The sequence below is a fragment of the Triturus cristatus genome, chromosome 10 (assembly GCF_964204655.1).
Source record: "Triturus cristatus chromosome 10, aTriCri1.1, whole genome shotgun sequence".
NCBI lineage: Eukaryota > Metazoa > Chordata > Amphibia > Caudata > Salamandridae > Triturus > Triturus cristatus.
The window spans coordinates 76,886,245-76,907,370 of NC_140593.1; the positions used below are offsets into that span (position 1 = coordinate 76,886,245).

Consider the following 21,126-nt stretch of genomic DNA (forward strand, 5'->3'; position numbering starts at 1 on the left):
CAGCCGTTAGAGTTTAGAGTAGGGTGGCCCGGGTGGAGGTCCAAAGTCTATAAGCATGACCACTGTAATTAAGTGATTCTGCAGCCGTGACATTTTCTGGATAATTATGAATGAACTGCCACATAATTCCCCTATCTACTGCATAATTTATTGGAGTTGGCGGAACTCATGGAGTTACTTGAAAACTCTGTGAGAGTCCGTGGGGTTCCACAAATGGTGTCATCGGCACGTCGCACAGGAACTTGTTCTACACTGAAAAATCAGCGCAAATGGCCCAAAGCGGCATGCCAGAAGGCGCTGCTTGTTTGTTGCAGCTCGAGTAGATTTTCTATTCAAGCTCCAAGTTTCTCACCTCAAACTGTTGCAATCGTCCGCGTTGAGAAAATCTCGCTGATTGCCATCCTAGCACCCGAAAATTGTGACGGGATACCAATTCTTGCTCATACGTGCAAACTTACTATTGGCAAGCCGCAAATGGAAAAACTCCAACACGAGGCAGTTAGCAGAGTTTTGCCAGAACTCCGCGTTACAAGCCTAACGCGGAGTGACCAAAACTCCCCCAGCAGAGCATAATTTATTGCCCACCCCTACTTATTTGTAGATATCAACAAACATTGATTCTTTCTCAAACAGATAAAAGTTGCTGAAACAAAGCAGCACACAAGTGGTAGACCATTTTCAGAGGCCAGCTGGCAACCTTTCAGTTGCTGATTGTTGCATTCAGATGGTAGACTTTGTATATATGACGAGAAACTGTGGTTCAGATGGTTCTAAAATGATAAAATGCAAAAATGATACATGAAGATCTCACAGAATGTATTGCATTATGCTGCTTACTTTCTCTTTTCTTACTGAATAATGTAGTCACCAGGCTAAATAACATAACAATGCATCAGTATTCGTCCTGCGGTAGGCATGCTTCTTGCATACAGTCATCTTCTTTTGGCTCAGAGTTATCTCCAGGCCCATGTTTCACCTCTTTACTCCGAGATATTCAATCAACTTCTTTTTGTTGTTACCAAGTGACTCAGGCTGGTTCTACATAAGGTTTACTGCGATAATTTGAAAAAAAGAACATTTTAACACAGGGTTCTAAATTTAGGGCCCGATTACGAAGTCGGGCGGAAAGCCTCCGACCACTGGTTGGAGGCTTTCTGCCTGACATGGTAGGTTTAAAGTCCACTGCCGAATTAGGATGACGGTGGTCAGAGTTTAAACCTGCGGGGGAATCCGACGCAGTTCCGACAGGATCAAGAAGCCTGCCGGTCCATCGGAAAGGCAGCATAATCCATTAAGGGTGGCGTTTCCGTTGTCAGGATTATGATGTCGGCTTCCGACAGCCATTCCATGTCTGCCTTTCCGACATTGAAAGGCTGTCGAAAAGTGACATTGGGGGCCCCTAGCGGAGCTGTCTTGCCCTCTGCGCACTGTCCTGGGGCACCTATAGAGAGCCCTCCTCAACATCCCTACACCGAGTGGCAGGCTTCAGGAGGTGCTTGCCACACGGTTCAGGGATGTTTACAAACTTCAATTTTTCAATGGGAGCTTGTGCTGCAAGCGTTTTCTGCCCGCTGCACAAGCTCCCATTGAACAATTGAAGTTTCCGACCGCAGTGCGGTCGCATCCTAATTGGGATCATGGAACCGCTGACACATGGTTCCACCCGACATTGTAATAAGGGCCTAAGGGGCAGATTTACAAGCCCCTTGCGCCACTTTTGCATCACTTTTAACATAGGAAACGTGATGCAAAAGTGGCGCATGGGGCTTGTAAATCTGCCCCTAAGTGTTTAGGTACCATGTTTCAGATATACGAAATTCAGTTTCAAAGCAAGAATATGTTGCTGACTGCTGAAAGGTAATAGTAACCCATTTGAAAGAGGGGTTCCCAGGCACTCCTTCCACTGTGTGAACTGTCAAAAAATAATCTTTTGAACCAGGTAGTGGACCATGGGGCTACTGCCTACTCTTAAAAATTGTTTTAAAAACTTTTTTTAACACTTCTTATTTTTCTTAAAGGAAAATGGGCTGCATTTAAGAAAAAAGATTGTTTTATTTAAAAGCAATCACAGACATGCAGTCTGCTGACCTCAGCAGGCCACCATCCCTGTGATGGCAGTGAATCGTAGTGGGTTGAACCTCCACATCCAGATCAAGTGTCTTGGATAATCCTTGAAACTGAAAGTAATTATATATATGATAATTTCATTCCAAACGAATGTACAAAGTATAGGCCTGCTACCTTTGTTTACACAAATCACCAGGAAACCACACTGGCATGCTGGAAGTGAATGGGAAAGATGCAGGCTTTTCAAACAGGAATTTTCTGTTGATGCAGTATAGTCAGAATACTGAAAAAAACAGGTCTTTAAACACTTTTCTCAAATTGTACAACATGAAATACTACGGATGGATATAAACATGAAATAACCATAAAACATCAGGCTATCCATACCGTTTGTAAAATAATACAAGTTTGTAAACTCAAAGATTTTTATGTTCAGTCGCTGGTACCAGGGTGATTGAAACAGAATTACAAGCAGTGGCTGCAAGATGTAGCCACAACTTCTAATTACATCAGTTTCCACGGTGAGGTGATTACAGACCAGTTGATGCAGAAAACTAACTGTAGTAAAGCATTAGATTGCTTACTACTGTCAAAGGATCCCAAGGAGGGGAAGATGTGCAGGCTGTAAGGGCAAGTGGCCAATGAAAAGGTCACAGTAAAAAAAATATTTGCTAGAAAAAATTTGGATGCTATAGGTATGGGAACAAAAATTTACACTTAACCCATGCAGGTATGTGTGCGGTATTTAAAATGTAGTTTTTTGAAGGTATCAGCTCTGTGATTTTTCAAAGTTTGTCACATTGGAAAACTTTCTAAATGAATTCAAAGACCCATAATATTTTACATGAAAAATATCTCAAGCAACTGGTAATGCATAATGTGGTGCAGCTGTTCAGGGAATGGAGATGTTTTTGGGATAGTCAGAAATAAAACATGAGAATGTCTCTATACCATCCACACAGCAATGGATTAGTTGAACGTTTTAACAGGGTTTTAATGAAGGGTGTTCGGTTGTAGAGCATGTAACTGTCACACTAGAGTGCAGGATTTGTTGTCACCTTACTGCAGGACTCATTATTTCTGAATGGTGTGGCACCTACTATTTTTGATAGTTGTTAAAGGATTGTGTAAAGAGAATCATGAGTGAAATTTCTTTTATGCTGGTGTAACCTCGTGTAATTTCAAATTCTGCTTTTTATGCAAAATTCTTGAAATTTTGCTATTAAACCAATATTTAGAAAACGGGAACAACTCAACTGACAGGAATGCAAGCAGCTATTATTTCTGGAACTTATTTTATTTGCAGAGTATTCTTTAGGGTGAAATGCATCACTGCATGCATTTGGGATGAAAAGTTGCACTTAATACTAAATTGTAGCTACAAGTGCCAGTTTTGCTTTTCACATAGTTCTGTGTACTTACACATATTTTTTCCCAAATTCCTTGCAATTAATCAAAAGCATATTATACAAATTTTGCGCATCCCCACTCTTGAGATGCTGAGAAAGCTAGGTGGCTCAGGATATGTTAGATGGGCATGCTCAAGCTAACCATACTAAAACAAAGCACCATTTTTCTGCTGAACAGAAAAAGTTATGTTTAGCAACCTAGGCTAATTAAACATAGATGTTGCGATTCTCAAGCCTAGAAAGAAAATAGTTCAGGTGTTTGAGAATGTTTTAAAACTGAGTGGTGGTAAATGCACAGATCAATTTCAAGGCAGTTTCTGCTCTGGACTGTGTTTCAAGGAAGCCAAACTAGATGATACAAATGGTGGTGGTGCCATTGGACTGAGGAGAAGGAAGCAGGTAGGTGTGAGTGAAAGGAGGAGACTATGATGGAAGCAGACCGAGATCCTGAGTCTAGTTAGGGTCAAAGAGTCAACATGGGCACCAATGTGTGCGACGCTGGTCAGGATGGGTGGTTGACTATGAACTACAGTCATCGTTTGTCCATTTATTATGCCCATTATTTGACTCTGTGTTTCTTGTTGGGTGTTCTTGGTTACAGTGGGAAAAGCTATGTTAAATTCTGTCTTTTCATGTCACCAGGATGGTGTTCCTTGTGTGTAGGCGTTATGTGGAACATGAGGGGTTTGTCATTGTTAAACTCTTGGCAGTTGCTCCTTTGTCGGGGATCAGAGAGGTCCCAATGCTGTGACGTGGAAAGAGCTATTTCTTATGTTCTAGGAGCGCTCTCGATTTCAAACATTTATGGAGCAGTTTGGGCTAATGGAAACAGATTGAGGTACAACCAGTCCAAAAATATAGGCCTGGGAGCCCAAGCATGATGGGCTGCAGCAATGCAGTGTCGGGCTCCACTCCTTTCTCTATAGCTCATCACTGGTGGCCCTTGCGGGACAACGCATGCTGCATTTCTTCCAGGCAGGGCGCATCCCAGTGGCGTGACAGGCACTCCATCTTAATCACACCAACCTGTAGGCAGACGACAGGGGTGTCAGTACATTGTTTTTTCTTTGTCTGAGTCTCTTGAGACGAGTCTATCTGCTGCTATTCGCATTGTTCTCGATAACAATGTCTCCGTTAGCATCCTTGTCTCCCAGGGAGTGTTAATGTTAGCCCATTAGCAGTGAGGTGCTCACATTTGCATTTGAAAAGCTGTCTCTGCCCTCTCAAACACTTGGCTGTTTAACCCATGCATGCTTCCATGGACAAAGGCAGAGCGTCAGGAGCTAGATTTTATTTTGCATTTCATGCTAGCATGATGCTTTGTGGGACTTGAGGTTTTGCTCTTAGCAGCTTCATTATGGGATCAAAACCCTAACATGCAAAGTGCTGGTGACTCAAATGCCAGAATTGGCTGAAGGTGCCATGCATGACATTGAGCCATTGATCAGCTATGTTTCATAATTTTACAATGTTATCTAATCCATTTCAAAACTGCTTGTTTGACACCTAAAACCCAAAGTAAACTCTGCTCACTTAGTTTGTGAGGATTGCATTCAAAATAACAATGGCAATGTGAATCCTCTTGTCTTTTGAGGAGTGGAAAGTTTGATACTGAGCTTCACAAGGCAGTGAGAGCACAACAAGGACAGCAGCAACTCAGCCTTCAGGAGCGTGAAGGACAGATGGCTGCAGCAGAAGAGACTCCACACAATTGTCACAGGCACACAGGGCTGCTCCTAGACAGGTAGAGAGAGTGTGAGAGATGAGTTAAAAGGCACTGTACTCTCCCTGTAAACAGACATATTCTTACAAGTAATACAAAACTCCTGGAAGAAACAGTGAATCCACTTATGGAATGACCATCCATCCTTGCACTCATATGAGATGGTGAACCCTCACCTACCCAGTGAGTTACGCTTCATCCGTGAGTTCCATCTAACACTGGGAAGCAGCCAATAGAATTATTGTTGCCTGGCTGATGAGTCACCTACTTATGGGTTCCCTAGTTTGGGTGAGGTTTTGTTACTTAAGTCTACATATATGTTCTTACTCAGTCTGAAATATAATAAATCTGTGTGTGGGTGAACTAAACAAAATGTATTAGTGTCTCTCTACCACAAGATCAAAGACAGGAGTGCTCGAGATTGCCCCTATAAGATCAGGTGCCCTCTTCCAGTCACTAGTATCCCACATTATTTATTGACAAACAGTTGCTGACACATAGGCAGGGTTGAGTAAATTAAGCGTCAAGAATATGCAAATTATGTGGCATTATGCAGTACATTTTGTCACAGCATTACTTCATTGTTTTGTCATTTTTAAGCCTGTTAACACTGTCTGGGCATCAGTTGTACCTCATTAGTACTACTTTAACACCCAAATATATCAATAAACTATTGAAAGGTGACAAGTAAGCTTTTGCAAAGGGCCTCACACTGCGCCACAACACATGTCGCTGCCTTTTTACAAACTTTTGAACCATTCGAACTAGAAACAATTTTTTGGTTAAAAACTACAGATTATTTGACATATAATGAATTGTGTGGCAAATGCGGCAAATCTACAATTATACATAAATCACCGCGGCCACACAATCAGATAAATCCAGTGGCCCTGCTCATAGGCCATGTTATTCAAGTGCATTCAGTATATCCTTTCTTTTTCATAACATGGAAAGCTGCTGTTGAAACACCCCTTCTTCATAGAACAGGTACACCTTGGACAGAAACAGTGCAAGCTTCCCTCTTTCAAGAGACAGGTACAGCTAGGTCCGTAGCGTAACAAGATTTTCCTATTACAGGGCAGGTAAAAATCAGGCAGACAGCCGTACAATCTTTGCTTACTTATAAAACAGGTACAGAATGGCACTCGCAAAGCAAGCTTCCATCTAAAACAGAAAGCAGCATTCATTCTATGCAGAACATCAAACATCAAACAGGGCAGACTAGTACAAGCTTCCACCACTTGTAGAACTCTTTTAGCCAACAGCACACCAGCATTCCTTCACGGTAGGCAACCTAGAGGAGACACAGCTTCAATCCACAGCCACACATCCTAAAACGGCCTGTTTGCAAAATCAGGGATACCCATAGGTGCCATTAATTTATAGTAAACATGAGTCCACTTAACTACATAGAGCCAATGCATTACACATACATATTGCCAGCTCATCTTTGAGCATGTGCCCATAAGTGCAAAAACACAATTGCAAGGCACGAGTCCTTGCAGTTGTTTACGGCTGGAAATGGCCCTTTTTGCAGGGTTATCCCCAAACTTTTTGCTTCTTCCTCCTTTGTTTTTCCTGACCCGTGGTTGTTGGCCATAGGACTCTGGGCACTTTACCACTGCTGATCAGTGCTAAAGTGCATATGCTCTCTGTATAAATTGTTACTATGATTGGTTATCCATGATTGGCAGATTTGGTTCATCAGTAGATCCCTAGTAAAGTGCACTGAGTGTGCCAGGGCTGGTGATTCAAATGCTACTAGTCGGCTGCAGCACTGATTGTGCCACCCACAGGAGTAGTCTTAAAATGGTGTCTCGGCCTGCCACCGCAGTGCCTGGGTGCAGTTGCTCACTGCCATGCTGACTGGGCAAGTGCACCCACTTGCCAGTCCCTAAACGTTCCCTTTTCTGCATATTAGTCACCCCTATGGTAGGCCCAAGGGCAGGGTGCATTGTAAGTATAAGGTAGGACATGCCCTGGTGTGTGTGGCATGTCCTCTTAGTGAATTACAGCCATTTTTGTTTTTCACTACGTCCGCTACGTGCAGCGGGGCTGTCGCATCGCCTCCCCAGGGTCTCAGGAGTGACGCATCGCTTGTTTTTCAACGCTGCAGCTTCCATTTGGAACTTTTGTCTCATCTACAGGTACTTTGGGCTAAACGTGACGCAACTGTGGATTATTTTCACACAAACCCTAGAACTCTTTAAAAATCATATTCTTGAACTGTGTATGTTGGATTTTTGTCGTTTTGGTCTTGTGTAGTTTAGATAAAGATACTTTATTTTTCTAAACTGGTGTGGTGTCCATTTGTGGTGTTTTCACTGTGTTACTGTGAATGTTGGTACAAATACTTTACACATTGCCTTAGATAAGCCTGTCTGCTCGTGGCAAGCTACCAAGGGGGTGAGCAGGGGTTATCTAAAGAGTGTATCCCCCTTACCCTGACTAGAAGCAAGGGTCCCTATTTGGACAGTGGTACCTACCTCTGCCAACTGGAGACCCCCAGATCTAACACTTACTATGCCTATTGAATTACCAAAGGATTTTATTTATGAACCTGTTACTTCAGACAATAACATCATTCAGAATGGGTGCAATGACACAAGAAACAATGAGTGTCTGGATGTGGCACTCCTTCCTTCCTGTGTGTGTGACTGACTTTAATACACATGGACATACCTACATGTATGAGTGGTATTTGTGTAGCACAAGCAGAGCAGAAAGGCATTGGAACACCCTGTGGGCTCAGAGGAAAAGATGCAGCCAGCAAGTGATTGGAGGGAAGCTGCGTCCTAAGATCCTCCGTCGGCTGTTAATGCATCGCGATGCAGTGGCCGTTGAGGAGATGTTTCTTGAGCTCTTTCCTAAAATGAAGAAAAGTGGAGAAAACTTGATAAATATAGGAATGTTGTTCCAGATCATGTGTGCATATACATAACAGGCGTGTTGCTTTATTATTTTATTGCACTTCTTCATCTCCGATATGATGGTGTTCAGGCGTGGGCACGTCGAGAGCTGTCAGTCAGAGATGCTGGTTGCGATGGCTTTGTAGATGATGCGGCTAGTTTTGGAGGAGGAGCAAGCAAGCAAGGTTACCCTGTGCAATTTCAGGGTGGCGAAAATATATTTTTCAGGCCTTTGATAACCCATGCTTTGGCAGGAATGGTGCCCTCAAAAGGGGCATCGTGGAATTTGCGAGGCCAAGGGCCACGGTGTTACCTTTATATTCACATGAGACTTTAAGGGCCTGAGCAGCAATTCTGAAGTAGCGTTCAGCTAGCAATAGTTTATTTTTCTTGGCTGGCTCCAGGCCTTTGATGTTGTGTTCCTTGAGGCAGAGGTAAGTGCCCAATATGAAATTAAATTATTTTGTGTTGTGTAATAGTTGGGGGTTGATTTTGTCCAGGTTCATGTAGCAGATGTAGCTTGTCGTTGTTAGTCAATAGCAGACATTCTATTTTGGTTGGGTTGAGCTTCAGGTAAAGGCTGGACAGCCAGGCCTGGAAGAGGTCCAGGCAGAGATTGATGCCATCATCATCATTATGTGTGATCACGGTCTCGAGTGGCTCTATGTACAGGATGAAAAGGGGACCTGGTGCAACATTGGGTGACTCAACGTGTAATAAGGAGACTGTGGTCCCTGCCGGTGTCCGTGTGACCGAACTGGTGCAATTGAACCGGTGAAGGACCTCAAGACTTCTAGATGATGGTCAGATGATTGACAGTCTTGAAGGCTGCTGAGAGGCCAAGCGGCGCCACGAGGGAGGGGTCGTGAGAGCATTCTCTATGATCTGCAAGGTGGATGTCTCTGTGCTGCAGCAGGATCTGAAGCTGGGCGGGTGGTTGTGCAGCAAATGGCTGTCCTTGGTGGGATTGTGGAGGGCTCTGTAGACTGCTTTTTCAATAATGTTGCTGATGAAGGGCTGATGGCCCAGTTGTTGGAGAGGTCGTCAGGGTGAAATGTGATTCAAATGGTGCAATGATAACAATGTGTGTGTGTGTGTGTGTGTGTGTATCTGATTACAGTGCACAAGTGTCACAAATAGTGCAGTGTAAACAGTGTGCATGTTTGTGTGCACATATCACTACTTTACAAGCTACAAATACCACGTGTGTGCATGTGTGCATGTGTGACTACGCTAAACAAGTGCCTCAAATAATGCAGTGTTTACAATCTGCATGTGTGTGGGGGCATCAGGCTTAACATACACATTGCAGCGGGAGCGCAGCCTCGGCCTCTTGATGGCACCGATACTGTAGGGCTCAGACAATGTTTCCCATCAGTATGTGATGCAATTAGTGTTCATAAAAGCGGATTTAGACAAAGCCAGGCCTGTAGATGAATTGCCTGGATTCCTATTCCTCAGACCACATGCTTAGACAGACCTGTCACCCTTGACCTGTCACCCTTGACCTGTCACCCTTGACCTGTCACCCTTGATCATGCCACATAAATGTCTGTGCTCAGTTTCACAAACAAGGGGTGTCAGCCACTAGGACCCTAGGGACGAGGCCCAAGGGCCAGGGGTCGAAGATGGGTCTCTTTCTGCATAGACTCATCGTAGGGTCGCCTCGCACCCCCCCCTCCAACCCCCCACCCTCTCAGACCGCATATGTTTCAATAAAACCTGCTTCTCCAGCTGCAGCCGCACTGCAGGCTCTAAGCTGCCTACGCTGGAACATTTACTGCACAGCTGTTTTACTGAATACCTGGAAATCCCCTTAATCCTACAAGCTGCAGAAATTGACAAAGGGAAGCAAAACAGGTTTAGTAAAAGAAGGAGCCTGATGAAAGGAAACAGAGAGGGGGCAAAGGGAAAATAAAATAACTCCAGTGAGTGATAGAGTGAGTGATGCCAACTGTAGGACAAAAAACAGGAAGCCAGGAGTGTGCAGAGGAAAAAAACTAATTAGAATTAAAGTGAGAGTTCGAGTTTATAACTCTCGGCGATCGTGCAATTCTACATTTATTTACATTGATCTTTCGAGATGTGTTAGAATTGGGGTCCCTGGTTAGCTGTGGGTTGCACACTTTCCAAGCAGGGACCCTCACTCTAGTCAGAGTAAGCAAGTTCCACCCTCAAAATATCCCATGCTCACCCCCTTGGTAGCTTGGCAAGAGCAGTCATGCTTATCCTCCAAGGAAATGTGTAAAGTATTTGTACACACACACACACACACACACACAAACACACTGAAAAACGCCAGAAAACATAGCCAATATTTATCTGAGTAAAACAAGACCAAAACAACAAAAATCCAACATCCACATATCAAAATACGAATCCTCAAAGAGTAAATGCAGTTACAGTGCTTAGAAGAATGAGAGGTACCACTGGGGTATAGCGACATTCTTGACAGTCGAATCTCAGAGTTCGAGGGCATCTGCAATCGTTACGGAGTCGTACAGTCCCTGGTTACAGTACCTTGAAAACATTGACAACACAAAGACGTTGTGAGGTGCTGGAGGGTGAGGTGTTGCGGGGGCGGGTGTGGCATCAGTTCCTTACTGTCGGTGCAGATTGTTGGCATGTCGGTGCATGGGACGTTGCAAGGCACAGGGGAGTTGATGCGGCATTGGTGGCAAGGAGTCGGTTCCGCAAGCGATTTGGGTTTGATGAATGACCGAGAGTCAAACCACGCAGCATAAATTTCACAGTGTAAATATCCCACCATGCAACCACAGGTGCGGTGGCGGAGTCGGGTGCCACGGACTTCAGTGATGGGCTACCCGGGACTCCCTCTGTAGTGGTTCCTCAGAAGCAATGCGGTGGCATTGGGGCCTGCTTTGCAAGTCACGGTCATTGCGTTGGGCAGGGACCACGGTTCCGGTGCAGATGTCGAAGAGCGGCGTCAGTTCTGAAGTCACAATCAAAGTTGATATGCTGGTTTCTTCTTGTTGAACACAGCAAACTCACTTTCAAGGGTCCAGAAACTGAACTTGGCACCAGTTGGCAGAGTAGGGCTCTTGTCAGGAAAGCCCAGGTGCTGCAGGTGAAGTCTTTGATGGCCCTGACACTTCCAACAGGAGGCAAGCTCAACTAAAGCCCTTGAAGAAATTTAGAAAGCAGGATGCAGAGAGCAAAGTCCAGTCCTCTCACTCCCAAGACAGAAGTAGCAGGCCAACACAGCAAAGTAAGCAGCAAAGTGGCAGTCCCTCCTGGCAGCACAAAAGCTCCTCTTCTTGGCAGAATGTCCTCAGTCCAGAAGTGTGCCGAGTATATGGTTTCAGAGGTCCTGTACTTATATTTATTTCAGTCGTTGAAGTAGGTAAACTTCAAAGAAAGGTTTTTGCAGTGCACAACGCCCTGCCCGTCCTTGCCCGGGCTCCAGACACAGTACATGGGTGTAGAGACTGCTTTGTGAGGGGACAGGCACAGCTATATTCAGGTGCAAGTGTCTACTCCTCCCACTGCTCTAGCTCAGGAAGACCCATCAGCCTGGTGATGGGCCGTCAGGATTTGCAGGGCACACTTCAGCTCCCTTTGTGTGACTGTCTAGAGTGAATTTACAAAGCCCAACTGCCATACAACCCAGACATGTATTCTAGGGACAGGCAGAAGCACAGAACGGTTAAGCAAAAAAATGCCCACTTTCTAAAAGTAGTACAAAAGGGGGGTGGTGATGGACGGAGCATCAGAACCAATCAAACACTCACACCCAGTCAACAGATCTGGGTTTGATCCATCACCGTTCTTTAGCCCACTCTGCCACCCCAGCTCAGACATGGCCATATGCAAATCAGTCTGACCCTGTGCCTCATGGGAACAATCCAGCCCGAACTGCCAAGCCATGCCTTCCCTGGACCGGAAACAAGCTTCCTAGGACCGGTTTCTGGCATTTCAGCCGTCTTCAGCCAGGCTTGCTTGAATCCAGTGGCAAAGTGAGCAAGGGACTCACGTCTGAGCATACCCTGCCAACTTATGGCGAACAAAGCAGTACAAAAGGGGGTGGTGATGGACGGAGCATCAGAACCAATCAAACACTCACACCCAGTCAACAGGTCTGGGTTTGATCCATCACCGTTCTTTAGCCCACTCTGCCACCCCAGCTCAGACATGGCCATATGCAAATCAGTCTGACCCTGTGCCTCATGGGAACAATCCAGCCCGAACTGCCAAGCCATGCCTTCCCTGGACCGGAAACAAGCTTCCTAGGACCGGTTTCGGGCATTTCAGCCGTCTTCAGCCAGGCTTGCTTGAATCCAGTGGCAAAGTGAGCAAGGGACTCACGTCTGAGCATACCCTGCCAACCCCCTTTTGTACCACTTTCTAAAAGTGGCATTTTCAGACTTGCAAGTTAAAAAAAGATGTGTTTTTAAATTGTGAGTCCAGAGACACCAAACTCTAATTTTATATCAGCTTCCAATTGGAAGGTACACTTGTATAATGTTACAAGGCAGCTCCAATGCTAACCTATTGGAGAGATAGGCCTTACTATAGTGAAAAACGAATTTAGCAGTTTTTCACTACCAGGACATAAATTAAATCCAGCACACAGTGAAAAACAGGAGGTAAAAGGTAAAAAGATAGAGGGCACCAAACGATGCCAGATCTAATAATATGTTTGCAGTTTTGCTGGCCAGTGACAGTTTTATCAGAAATGTGCCTTGTTGATGTCCACTCTTAAGCTTAGTGCCAGAGTCGAAAACTTTAATTTGCAGTCAGAAATCACATATGCTTCATTCAATAAATCAGGTTTGCAGATCTTTCGGAGCACAAATTGAATTTTGACTGTGTAGAAATCCAGAAATGCAATTGGTTTTCCGCAGTTACACATTTAGAGGTAGGGCCAGAAAGAGCAGGGGTTGTGGGAGCGTCATTGGAGGGGTCATGCAAACCTCCCTTTGCTTGTATCCACAAATATTCCATATTTCCACTTCCCCTCTTGAGATACACATAAACCTACTCTTAAGGATGCTGAAAAGTATGCCTCCATGCTGTGAAATAGTCCTGTAGGTTGCACTACTGAATATAGACGCACAGAATATCATGGCATAGGAATATCGAAGACAAACTATTGATGGTCAAAACATAGCAAGGTAAGTGCATATAGGGAAGTATAGATATACCATTACTAACTCCACATCTACGTACCTTGAAGATGTACATGTCACCAAGGAACACATACCGGAAGTCAGGTATGGAATATCTCAACGTACATAGCTGCTGATATTTTATATTTGATATTTTCTTCTCAATATTATCTGCCATCAATATCTTGGTGTCGATTTTCAGGGTACACTAGAGATGCAGAGGGTATTCGCCATCCGGAAACATGCTAATGCACAGGTCTGTAAACTAACCCATGCAAATTACCTGCCACATAGACAATAAATATGTATTTTAAAAATCAAAAAGTTGGAAGATGTAAACTTCAGGTCAGCAGATAACACACATTTTACACAGTCCTATTTGGGGGGGCTCTGGTTCATCTTTTCTACCTGGTGTTGTTAAATTCTCTGGTAAGAGCCTCTTTATCACGTTTTGGTTAATGTTGATGCGCAGACTCTGTTAGATGATTGTGTGTGTGCAAAATTAAAATTTCAACCACAAAACTGGGTGAAGATGGGAAACTAGACAATCTTCGGAGTTAATTCGTTTTCCGGGTTTTCCAACATGCAAGAGAATTTGTTCACAGAGATGGATTTTTTACTGAGTTTTTTCACACACAGTTACTTTTTGGATACGATTTCTACCGTGTTTATTCAACAACTTTAAAACATACCCGAAGACTATGCAGATTGCAAAGTTTTGTAAAAAAAAAAAAAAAACCTTCACCAAAGTGTGAGCAAAAAATTTACCAAGTTTGTGCCTCCCCTCGCCCTTCCACTTTTGACATGCTCAAGATGTAGCATCTTCAGTTATGTATTGATGGAGAATAGTCTTTAAAGGAGTTCGCCATGAAAATATTTGGATGGAGAAAAAGAGTGATACGAGATGATATTTTAGGTTCCAATAATAAAAAACGAAGGGGCATATCAGCAACAACCGGCGATAATTATCGCTAAGCGCACTTAGTGCTAGGATAATTATCGCCGGCTAGTGTGGATTTTTATCGCTGAGATAGCGTGCTATTAGCAACGCTTATCTCAAAAGCGATAAAAATCCTAGCGCTACCTCCCAAATGTGTGATTATCACTGGAAACCCAGCGATAATCCCACGAAGTTTGGCGATAGCTTGCTGATAGGGCCTCACAAACTTAGCCATGATATCCACCTTCCGTAGGATATCATGGCTAAGTCAATTTCAAAGCAGGCGTAAGGAAAGTAGCGATAACAGAGGTTATCGCTACTTTTCCTGTCGCTATGCTGCTTTGCGTGAGGCTTGATAGTAGGAGAAATGTCGCTTATCAACATTTCTCCCGTTATCCTGGGGGGGAACGCCCACTTTGCATCTCATTAGAAATGAAAAGATGGGCGTTAAGGGAATTGGAGATAAGGCAAGGTTTCACGTGATAACGTGACCTTGCAGATAAGGCGATAAAATTATCGGCGCTTTTCATCCGAAAACGGTCGCAAAAGCGGCGATAATTTTTTAACGCCTGCTTGCTGATATGCCCCCAAATAAGTCTAAATAATGACTCAGGTGTGCAAAGGCATCTTGGCGATTGAAAAGCCAGTGCTGTGCATATTGACTGGATTTGCAGCTGTAAAAATACAATTTTGAAATGTCACAAAGCTCTTTGTAACCCACAACATTAATACTGTGACCCTTATGATTCTCAGTGCCAGGGGGTGTGATAAAAGAGCGATGCCCACCCTCACAACTCACAAGGAATTCTACCAATGGCTTTGCAGCAGCTTCCCAAGCCACAACAGTTCGAAAAGCTACCACAGACAAGTCAGTCGCCATTTGCAAAGCTGACCCCGCCCATGAGGGACAGCCTCCACCACGCGTGTGGCGGCAGCAGGCCTCGATGGCCGCAGACAGCGGCGCCATGGACCCTGTACGCCCCCACCCCAAAGTCCTACTTCCTTTGTTATTGCTCCATATCCGCTCAAGGGGAAACAGTTCAAATACTGCAACTTTGCTAATGTGACAGCAAAGGTGAAGATAGTCTGTCCCTTGCAGGCCTCCATGGCTGCATTTGCAGCCGTTTGCAGGTATACACAGACTAGACAGTTTTTTAAGAAAAAGATTGAAGTAGGTACAGTGGGCGCCATTGGTGTGATATTACATAGGGGCATATTAGCAAGGGCTCGCGTCCGTTTTTGGGAGAAAAGCGGCGATAATTATATCGCAATATCATCAAGGACACGCTAGCGCGTGTTTCCTTGATGTAGAGCCCGTTTTTTCACAGCCTCGCCTCGCTAATGAGATGCAAATGAGGCGTGGCTGTGAAAACAACACATGTTAATATCGTGAAGGCAGCTTCGCGATATTAACAAGGAGGTGCAGCGATAAAAAAAATCTCAGGAATTTAACACCTGTTAAATTCCTGACTAAGGCATACTTTTAATGGGATATGGATTATGCTGATAGGACCACAGGGTCCTATCAGCAATGTTATCGCTGTTTTCAATGGAACATCGCTGGAAAACCAGCGATGTTCCATTAAAAACACCGCTATCGCTGAAATATTATCGCCATAGCGCTATGCGTTGTAAATATAGCGTTATCTTGGCGATAATATTCAGCGATAGCTGGGGATCATTTTTCTATCGCTATGAACAGCCAGCGATAATTATCGCTGGCTGTTGATAATATGCCCCATAGTTCTTCATCCAGTGGCTCGTGTGCTCTGCTATACAAGCCAATTTTCAAAAATCAAGTTAACAACTTTAAAAGAAGGCAAGGTAATAAAGACCAATAAAGACAGGGAGAGAGACTGCAGAAGGCCAGGGGATCACACAAAGCAGCTGCTTCAATAAAGGTCAAAGCTCTACAGAAGATTGTTTACTAGGACACCTGCGCTCATGGGATCAATCAATAGCATTGCGGAAAATAAAATCAATGAATTCACCAATGAACTTTACGAATGATACTCATTTTGCAAAATGCTGTAAAGTGGAGAGAAAAATGACTTTTTTCACAAATACCCAGAACAGGGAATAAACAGACACACCACTATCCAAGGCTCTAAACATTTCAAGAAAAGAGGGGCTGTTGGAGACAATAGTGTTCTTTCCACTCTGAGAGCAATGAGGCTTTGAAGGTGGCCGATTTTACTCTGTAGGATTGAAGGGCTTCCTGGTAGAAAAGACTATTTGTTTACCTCAAATCAGAGAGGATGTTTCATGGAGCTTGTATTCGAAACACCTCTCTTCGTGAACAGTGAATGAAGTCTTGGTCTTCTCGTTCTTATCTTGTGATCACCTTCGTGCGCCATTTTTTCACTTTTGAGCACTGTGGGGCTTATTTACAAGGAGAGTCACTTTTTTTGACACTCCGGTGGTGCAAGCCCATCAATAATATCTATGAAGGGACACAAAGCCAACCTGGGTGGTTTTGTATGGCCCCATAGATATGGAGTAAGACGAAGCAGCGCAAGTTGCTGCGTTGCCTTACTCTGTGTCAAGGAGGCATTCCATGGGCGTTGCGGTGGGTGTTCCAACGCAGCAGCCATGGATTTTGATGCTGCCCCAGATTTACCTAATCATGTATACCTGGGGCAGCGCGAAAAGCGTACGCCACGCCAGAGCAGGCGTAACGAGGAGATGTATTTTTATTTCTCCTCGTTCTTTCCTCTTTCCATGTGTGCTGCAAAGTGCTCCTTCCTGGACAATAATAATGCTGCCTGCAACTGAGACCCCGTTACACCATGGCGCAATGGTGTCTAAGTTGGTGCTATGCAGCAAAGTGTGCGCCAGCACTGGGGGAAAGGACAGGGATGCTACATATTCATAAATACAGTGCATTACTGCCCTTTCACATTGGCATAGGGCAGTACAGAAAGAAGACTTGCATTGCTGAGGCATACCTTTGTGGTATATTATTTTCTGCTCTGTGCCCTGACGCGTTTGTTGTGCTTAGTTTTCACTTTATTAACTTTGTAAATGAACACATCAATCAATATGAGAGTTTTTGATCTGGTGGGGTGTTAGAAATGCCTGGCAGTGTGAAAGGATGCAGCCTCCATTCATGCCAATGAGGCAATGATTGGGGCATGTAGGGAGTATGGTGGCAGAGGGAATACAGGGTGAGGAGGAGCGGTCCAGCTAAGGAGGGAAGGTGATGGGTGAGAAGAAGAGAAGACATGTCTGGACGCGGGGAGTACTGTCATGGTAGGAGAGGTCGTGCTAGCGGAAGTGCTGCGCAGGAAGAGGTGGAGCAAAGAGGTGTGAGGTGGGATCTGTAGGAAATGGCTTCATTTATTTGTTTATTTACTTATTCGTATCAGGTTTTAATATAGAGGAACCATGCCTAACAAGCATTGGAGCGCGTACAACAGGAGCGGAAGACATTGGCCATGACCTAAGGCATACAACAGAAGAAACAGCTCCAAAGAGTTGGCTAGCTTCTAAGTAGAAGGGAAAGAGGAAAGAATTACCCAGTGCACACAAAGAAACACATAAAGCTGAAAACAATACAAAGTATGCGATTGAGTAAAACGTATTTCGAAATAGGAAGAATGCGGTCGGAATTTCATAATTACCAAATGCATGTTCTGTGCTTCCATAAAGGCTGGTCACATCCAACGCCAGCATCATGGAATCATCCTGCCATTTCAAGTCCAACCTCTCAACAAAGAAAGTAGCCAAGACACACTCGGTAGTAAAAAGCAGTCAACAGGGATTGACGTGTTTTCTAGAAGGTAATTCTGACCTGAAATAATTGGTCTTCCCGGGATGGGTTTGAGACTCTAGTGTACTTTAGGGAATAGATTGAGGCAAGGGATTCTGGGAGTGACATTTTTTAAGGGGTTTCATTCCACTCTTGTCTACTGCTAACAGGGATAACAACCAACAGGGGCAGCCCCACTCCTCAGAACCGGGGGCCACTAAATAATATTCTAGAATCTGCGGTTCAGGGGGGACATTTCTTAAGCGGAACTTCTTCTCAAAGCTCAACACATATAACAGGAAGTTCAAAACTGTGAAATAAGGTACCCAACAGTGAAGCCCTTACTGTCAATTCATAAGCTTTATTCGGCAATTCAGCCATAAAAGATCAGCACATAAATAACGCAGTCTTTACAATCAATTTCATTTAGTAGTCAGGTTCATGTAGTAGCCAGACACATGCAACCTCAGTATATTGATATAAAACTTCCTTAAAACTAAATGTACAAGAACATTTCCAGAAACCAAAATAACATTGAAAATGTGCTCGACAAAAAAACATTTAAGAATATCTTTCTCATATTTCACTATACTAATTCACCACTAATCCTTTATGGGTTCCGGAGAAGCGAGCTACTCGCCGAAAAAAGCGCTTTAACACCCCATCAGGGGAAACAAGCCCTATATAAATGAAAACCTTTTTCCCTCTTCTATCCCCCTGCTATCCTTCTAGATCCAAATAACTGACTAACCTATCCACCACTCAAAATTACTTTCATATTTCACTATACTAATACTAACTCAACACATTCTTTACGGGTTCCAGAGTAGCGTGCTACTTCGACGCTTCGTCAGGGGTAGTAAACGCTCTATAAATGCAATTACAAAAGTTAAAGACCCTCTGGTGTAACTTATTGTCACTTGGTTGTCTAGCCCTCTCTGCAGGGGTTCTTCCTCTTGTTGACACACTCTTGTACATATAAATCTTTATTCCACAAGACTATGCTACCACTCTTTCCCAGAGATTTAAATACTACATCAGTCATCTTTTCAATGACTCCAAGGATTCTTTTTGTGTTTGAGTCAGATCACATGTGCATGGATGACTCTCACACCTTCATTTTTTCAAGTCTGCTTACACCACATAATGAGATACATCTGTATTGTCTTTTAGCTCTTGCCACATTAACACATATGTAGGTTTGAAACCACTCTTGCACATTTGTTAACATCGCTTGAAATGGTCTGGTAGACCCAGGGGTGTAACACAGATCTTGGCTGCTCTTGAGGCGCATATGGCCCCTAACCACCCAGGGGACCCCAACCCTTTAAAGGGGACCCATTCAGCCCAAGTCCAAAGAGCAATGGCGGCTCGCCGAGGGTGTGCTGCGGGGCGGGGAGGAGGGGTGGGGGAGGAGGGGCGGGGGAGGGCCAAGGTGGGCGGTAGTAAACTCTGGCATAAAGCCAAAGGGAGTTAATTAAGTAAATAGATAAAACAATTTACATTGCGCGCGCTGCATCGCCGAGTTGGCGTTGCAGCGTGCGCAATGTAAATTGTTTTATTTATTTATTTACTTAACTCCCTTCAGCCAAAAGCCGGAGTTTACTACCCCCACCCAACCCCTCCCTCACCCCGCCTCACCGCCCCACAGCACACCCTTGGCGAGCCGTAACTGTCTGTGAGGTATGTGAGACTCGGTCCCCTCATCACACTCTGCAGAGGGGCCCCATCATTTTGCGTTACACCACCGAGTAGACAGCCCTTCCTCCTCTCTCAGCCACAGTAATAGTGCTTCAGGCATGGGCAAAAACCACCAACTTGGAGCCCAATCGGTTAAGTTACATTCATTACAACGTTACTTCCAATACATTTTTTTTGGGCAACGTGTATGTAACTTAAATTTGCTAATAATGTTTAATGAACACGTTAAGCTGTGTTCTCCTGTAATCACATGTTTTCTCTGGGCAGAAGGATAAGCCTAGCTGAGTCTCTGCTTGTCTGAAGACATGATCAGAAAATTGATTACCCTATTACTCATTGTGTCTTTCATTTCCAGGCCCTGTCCTTCTGTTGGGATCCTGTCCTGTAGGTTACTGGTGCTTTGCTTGTGTTCTTGGGTCCTGATCTTTGACTTTTCCTCTGATTTCTTCTCTTCCTCTGGCATCGCCATCTTCTGGGCGGGCCCGCTCTGTCCTTTGCAGTCTCATCCCTCAAAGTTCTTCTTAAAAAGGAAGTCTATCGCAGCTTTTATGGGCCCTTTGCTTATCCACATTCATTCACGCTGCATTATCCAACTCAGTACTTTCTATAGGTTTCCTACTACTGTTTTATGTTTACGCGGATATGTTTGTGTGAAGAATATCAGATGGCACCAAAAATCCATCCAAAGTGTGACACAAGCAGGACGATATACAAGTAGAACATTATGAGCCCGTCTGGCAGAGATGCTGGGAGTCAAGGGAAGAGTGGGGTAAGCCTCAAAGAGGAATTGGTCCCAGGGGAGGAGGGAAATGGTATCAGAGCAGGAAGGCACAACTAAGGGGCAGGAGATATGTGATGAGAGTTGAACTTTGAGAGGTGACACCTGGGAGCAGCTCCAGTGACAGTGGGAGACCACCCGAACCAGTAGACTTAGAGCCTTATTATGAGTTTGGCGGTGCGGGAGCAGGACCCCGCTCCTGCACCTCCAAACCCATGTTTGAACTGTCTGCCGGATAAGGAGTTTTCTTCTGTCTGGAGGGCGGTTCTTTGGCGTTCCCACGGCGGTGCCTATGAAATTGGCACCTGCAATGGGAACATCAAAATAATACCTGCATGGCAAGGACTGCTGCAGTTCCATGCCGTGCAGCTACTGGGGTGCATGCACATAGGGCCATAAAACATGTGCCCCCCTGCATGCACCCTATGGCGCCCTATGGCGCAGAGGCATAAGGGGGCCCTACACTTTTCATGGCAGTTGCATCGCCATGAAAATTGTGGCGGTGAGGAAACTCATGATATGCTTGGTGGGGCCTCAGGGATCTCAGGTGCCTGGAGGTTGCAGTGGTCCCAGGGTGGGCCGCCCACCCTGATCATTATAGGCCGGTTGGACGTCCACCACCACTGCGCTGCCGCGAGTCTGTGGTCGTGGACCACCAGATGTGTAACAAGCCCCTTAAAACTGACATCTGAACAGAAGTTGTTGGAGGATGTTTTTGA

The 21,126-nt window shown here is 44.6% G+C and overlaps 1 protein-coding gene across 3 annotated transcripts in view; it reads left to right on the plus strand.

Annotated features, from left to right (window-relative positions):
- The window catches only part of KCNH8 (potassium voltage-gated channel subfamily H member 8), a 953,382-nt gene that overhangs the window by 344,263 nt on the left and 587,993 nt on the right, over positions 1-21,126 (plus strand). The gene's annotated exons all lie outside the window — the stretch shown is intronic.